The 6,000-nt window shown below is 38.1% G+C and overlaps 1 long non-coding RNA gene across 1 annotated transcript in view; it reads right to left on the bottom strand.

The window, feature by feature from the left end:
* The window catches only part of LOC142179820 (uncharacterized), a 28,624-nt gene extending 24,418 nt beyond the window's left edge, over window positions 1-4,206 (bottom strand). Inside the window, exon 1 of the long non-coding RNA XR_012708306.1 lies at window positions 3,392-4,206. This is a non-coding gene — a long non-coding RNA (uncharacterized LOC142179820). The remainder of the gene's footprint in view (window positions 1-3,391) is intronic.
* Window positions 4,207-6,000: the final 1,794 nt, after the last annotated feature.

Genomic DNA, 6,000 nt, shown 5'->3' on the forward strand with positions numbered 1-6,000 from the left:
TAGATAATTTGTTTACTAGTATGTCCAAGCTGCATTGTGTCTTTACTGTCTCACCCAGCATGTCTAAATTCTACTTGTTCTGTATATGATTAGTATTTCTAAAACCTTGAATGCTTCATGAAGTGTTTGTCTAGTTTGTTCATCTAAGTCTAACTTGCTCTACTTCACTAATGATATTCTATATCTATCTAAGACCTGTGTGTTCTCAACATAACTTTGTAACTAACTTGTCAATTCCATAACTTCTTGAGGAATCTGTGTATTTGTTTGTCATCACTAAGGTGCATTCTAGGTGTCCCCTACCCCTTTCTCCTTGTGTGGAGTCTGTTATGAAACTGTGTGTTTTGTGACTTGCTCTCTGATCCCAAAAAATGTTCTTCATGTTTTCTCAAACTGTTTTCCACTTTAACTATTGGTTTCAAAAATCCTTTTTCATCCCTAAGGCCCTCTTGCCACTGCTTACCAAACTCTTTCAAATCATTATGCACTCTCACATTACTCTTACATTACTAAGTCCTGCCCCTCTCGTATGTGTACTACTTTGAGACCCTTGAGATCTCTCTGAACTGTGGCATATCAGGGCTGTCACTTCCACACTGCATATAATCAGTCTTTGTTTGAGGGACGTTTAGGTGTAAGCACTGCCCGGGATCCTTGAGGTCCTTAGGGAACTCTGACACACCTAGACATGAACAGGGCCATGGAACTTTGGGCTTTTGAGATCAGTAAGGGCTTGGTACATCATGACTGTTTTGGGCCTGCTTCAGGCTCCCTATAACTTAACTTCTATTTTATTTATGTAATTTATATTCAGTTCTTGGTCCGTAATAATTATTGTAAACAAACATTGGGGTGATTAGTGAAAAAGGGTGGGTAGTGGCATATTATGGGTAAAATCGGGTAAATGACATGCCTATAGGGACTATTTCGATTCAAATATGTTTGTTAGATAATATGCCTATAGGATCTACTTTGGTTTAAATAAATTCTGCATGCTTTACTTTTACACAATTAGAAGCCATGCCTATATCAGCTTTATAATTAGATATCATGCCTATAGGGTGTAAAGTAATTGAAGTTCAGTTTTCATTACAGCATGCATTCAAATTCGTCTCCATAGAAATCATGCCTATAGGATTAAAATCAGTTTTAATAGAAATCATGCCTATAGGGATTTATCTTTGATGAAATAACTCCTGCTTGCTTCACCTTATGTTCAAATAGAAAGCATGCCTATAGGATCTAAAACCAGTTTAGTTAGACCTAAAATCAGTTTAACTCTAAGCTTATACTGGTAAGTTCTTAATTAGTTTAATTAAATAACCTACTCTTTTCGTGTTAATCAATATCACTAGAAAGCATGCCTATTACTCGTTTAAAATTGTTTACTGATTTACTGCCTTCCTAATCAATAATAGATACCATGATCATAGGACATCATTATTATACGCTTAGTCAAGCCTATAGAGCGCTTAAAAATCCTGCAACTGTAAAACTATGTTATGTTATCTGTGATTGCTCATATTCAAACAGGTCTAAAATCAGTAGGCAAGCTGAATAGGTCTTTGACACTTTGGTCCTAATTCAATACTGTATAATTTTTGCTCACCTACATATCATGTTCTAAGGTTTTCTCTTAAATACTTGAAATTGTTGTTTGAGACGTGCACTGATTTGTTATGTTTGTGGAGGTAAATGTGAGCCTTTAATTGTTCTCTTTAATATAGTCCTAACTATTTTGATTGACGCCTAGATGTTTCTCCTTTAAGTACTTTAGGATGGTCTAGAACCACCTAAATTAGAGGTCCTAAATACCTATAGGGCCACAAGGAAGGGACGGGTAGTGCAGGCATAGGATATCTTTCGAGGTTTCTAGAACGCTTTAGGCTATGACCAAAGGGAGGGAATTGGGTAGTAAGGATATGATGACTACGCGCTAATGTCACGTGTAGCCCCTCATTGAGGAGTGATTACAGGGCATTGTGTGGGTATGATCCGGTAGGCTAACCAACCTAGGACCCCTTTTCCCAACTCTCGTTGTTTAAATGAATTTACTTTCTTTATATATGTGCAAATTGTTCAAACCCTTCTCCCTTACTTTCATTACTTGAATCATACATGTACTTAGAATGTCAAAAACATGCCTTTATTTACAAATATGTGTTAAAATTGTTTATTTGTTAACATGACTAATTCACATAGTTTAAGTTCGGCTGGGACCCACCGTCGTGGACCGCGAGGGGTGCCTAACCTTCCCCTCAAGGTTATTTCGAGCTCTTACCCTAAATCTCTAGTAATGCAAACTAATTACATGAGTTAATCACTCTAGGTACCCTAACACACCATAATCTGTTAGGTGGCGACTCTTCAAATACCCAATTCCCAAAAATACAAGTTATTTCCCCCATGAGTGTCGAAACCCGGACTTCCCCATCAAAAAGTGGAAAAAAGAAGGCGTGACATCGGGTTGCCTAGGGGAGGTGCGAAGTGCTTCCTGCTCGACCTCAAACAATATTTTTGCACTGAAGTCGGCGAGTACCTACAACTTTATCGATGTTCGCGACTGATATGTTATATCGTGCTCCTCAATTATATGGCACTTTTGGCCAATCTTCCCGACAGTTCGGGTTTATGCAGGATGCTCCTTGTCATATCTCCTTTTTCCTACACCCCGAGAGGGAGTGTAACAGAGTTTTTCCAATTAAAGTGACGGTCGAGACGGGGTTGTTTTATTTAAAATTCAGAGTCGCCACTTGGGATAATTTATGGTGTCCCAAGTCACCAGTTCAAATCCCGAATCGAGGAAAAGGTTGGCTTTGTATTACAGTCCGCAAACACAGAAATCCGGGTAAGGAATTCTGTTAACCCGGGAGAAGGTATTAGGAATTTTCGGGTTTCATGGTTCTGGCACGGTCGCTCAACTGTTATAATTGGCCTATTTACTTGATTTTAGTACATATTTTAGCCTATGGTGCAATTTTAACTTTAAAATCGCTTTTATTTATTATTTTTAGAAGAGATTCAACGACATCTAAAACACGTCTTGAACCACGTCACATAAATGCACCCGCGGTCCACGACACATTTTATTTAACGTTGTTGGGATTTGGATTTGGGTTACATAAATGCACATCCGAGTTTTAGGAAGGTAACTTTTAAAATAACGCGCCTAAAGCAAACTACGAATGTACAGTTATTGATTTCCCCTAAAGTTTGAGATTAACAAGTTTAATTATCCTAATGTGTGTAGGAAATTTGAACAGAGCATATATACTACAGGTAGAAGAAATCTACAAAGGGTGGGCCATTTTTATGCAAGTAATGAACTGAGAATTTAAAGAACATGCATTTATTCATTTTAAAAAAATATAGGCAAAGTAAAAAAACGGACCTTCACTGGTAGGCAATGAATCTTCAATGCATTAACAAAGAGAAATCCAAGCCAAACTTTATACAATTGCAATGACTATTCAGTTAGAAAAACTGAAATCTGACCATCGCATCGAAATCATAGACGCGAACAAGACCTCAACCGGAGAACTTCTAACTCGAACGAAGAACTCAACTCGAACCGGCGACGAAAATTCTCAAATGAGCATCTTGGTTTTTGGAGATAGCAGACTGGTTTTAGGACTATTTTGTGAGTGGGTTTACTGCTGGGTTTGAGTTCTGTTTCGCCGGATTCAAAGGAGGGTCGCCAGAAAATTTAAATTCTGACAAGATCTTCTAGATCGGCGTGGAGCGATGAAGCTGTGTGGAAGAGCAACGTAAAGAGAAGAGCTATGCAGAAGCGAAAGCATGAGAAGCAGTGGTATGGAATTGAAGAAGAAAGGATTGGTAAAGTTAAGGGATTTGGTTCGGCATTTGGGTTATGTAAAGATTGTAATTAGATTCATGGAATGCCGGTGTGTCGGGAAGGATGGGTGTTGAAATGCAAGTTTTGGAAATCAATCTTGAGCATCCATCAATTTACTACACAAAGGATCAAAACTTAGCTCACAATTAACAAATTAATGAGTGTATGGTTCTGCTCTCTATCTATGTGGGTTTGTTTGTGTAGAAGATGATGGGCATGGCTAATTTTGTGAAGGGAGGATGTTCTTAGCTTTTGGGATTTTTTTGGGTGCCCTCCTCTTAGCTGATAGGTGTTATCCTATTATATAGGTCTAGGTCTAAATGTGTATTTTTGTGCTAATTGCTCTTAGGTTCTTAGGGTCTTTTCATTTATTTTTTGTTCCAAAGAAGAATTTAGAAGGGTCCCTATGGTTAGCTTAATGGGTATTAGGTATTGGATTTAAGGAATGAGTCAGAAACTTGGGTCTTTATGACTAGCTATGCTTAAAATTAGATTAGTTAACTAAAATATTTTACACATAGAAATATTATCAAAAATATTAATTAGCCCTACTTAAGTAAAAATAATTATTAAAATAAGACTGACTGTTAAAATAAAACTATTTTTTTGGTATTTGTTTTTCAAAATTATATAAAAAAGTAAAGACAAGGTACTATTTTTGTATATTTTTTATTTAAATTTACGAAAGATACGTAAACTAAAATATTTTTGTAATTTTTATTTTTTATGACGAAATAAAGTAAAAGAGTCAAAATTATTTAAAATATCGAGGTTAGGCCTAAACTAAATATTTTACGCTAAAATAGGTGAAATTTCGAGAAGGGTCAAAAATCACATGTCTACACTCCTGAGGGGGAAAGTCATCACCACCGATATGGGGTGATATTGAAAATATGGTCTAAGCTTTCGTGAAGCTATGACCAATGCCAGGGCTATTTTTTCGAGGTGGGGATACGTCATTTCGGCGTCGACCAAGGTTTTGCTGATATAATAAATCGGAGATTGTGTACCTTTATTTTTGCGGACCAAAACTGCGCTTACCATGACTTCCGAGATGGCTAGGTTGATTAGGAGGCGTTCGTCGGGATCTGCCTTAGCGAGTAGTGGTGGTGAGGACAAGTATGCTTTTAGTTTTCTCAAGGCCTTGATGCAATCTGAATTCCACTGGAGCCCATTGTCTTTCTTCAGCACATTGAATAATTTATGGCATATGTCGGATGATCGTGAGATAAACCTCAACAGGGCGGCTATCCGGCCAGTTAGTTTTTGTACTTGTTTTTTGCTGGTTAATATTTCGAGTATTCCTTTGATGGCCTTGATTTGGTATGGATTGACCTCGATGCCTCTTTGTAATACCAAGAAACTGAGGAATTTGCACGAGGTTATGCCGAAGGCGTACTTTTTAGAATTTAGCTTCATTCCATATCGTCTTGATATGCCGAAGGCCTCTATAAGGTGGTCGATATGGTCCTCTTTCCTTTCGGATTTGACAACATGTCATCGATGTAAACCTCCATCGTTTTGCCGAGTTGGTCTTTAAACATTTTGGTGACCAACCTTTGATATGTGGCCCCTGCATTCTTTAACCCGAATGTCATGACTTTGTAACAATACGTTCCCTAATGGGTGATGAAAGTAGTTTTCTCTTGGTCTTCCTCCTCCATGAGGATTTGGTTGTAAACCGAGTAGGCATCCAAAACGCTTAGTAGTTCGTGCCCTACCCTTACATCGATGAGTTGGTCGATATGAGGCAGGGGAAAAGTGTCTTTCAGGCATGCCTTGTTCAGATCTGTGAAATCTACGCACATCTGCCATTTCCTGTTTTTCTTCTTTACCATGACCACATTTGCGACCCATTGGGGATATTTTGATTCTCGGATAGAACCGTTGGTGAGCAGCTTATCAACTTCAACGCTGACAACCTCATTGATCGTGGTATTGAACTTTCTCCTTACTTGTCATACCGGTGGATAGAATGGATCGACATTCACTTTATGCGTAGCGATGTCTTTCGGAATGCCCAGCATATCTGAATGGGAGAAGGCAAACAAATCGGCATTGTCAGTTAAGAATTTATGAAATATACCTGGTTCCGAGAGATTGTGTCTGATATAAGCCTTCTTTGTGCCGTCACTGTTGTCTAG

The sequence above is a fragment of the Nicotiana tabacum genome, chromosome 1, assembly GCF_000715075.1.
Source record: "Nicotiana tabacum cultivar K326 chromosome 1, ASM71507v2, whole genome shotgun sequence".
NCBI classification, from domain to species: Eukaryota; Viridiplantae; Streptophyta; class Magnoliopsida; order Solanales; family Solanaceae; genus Nicotiana; species Nicotiana tabacum.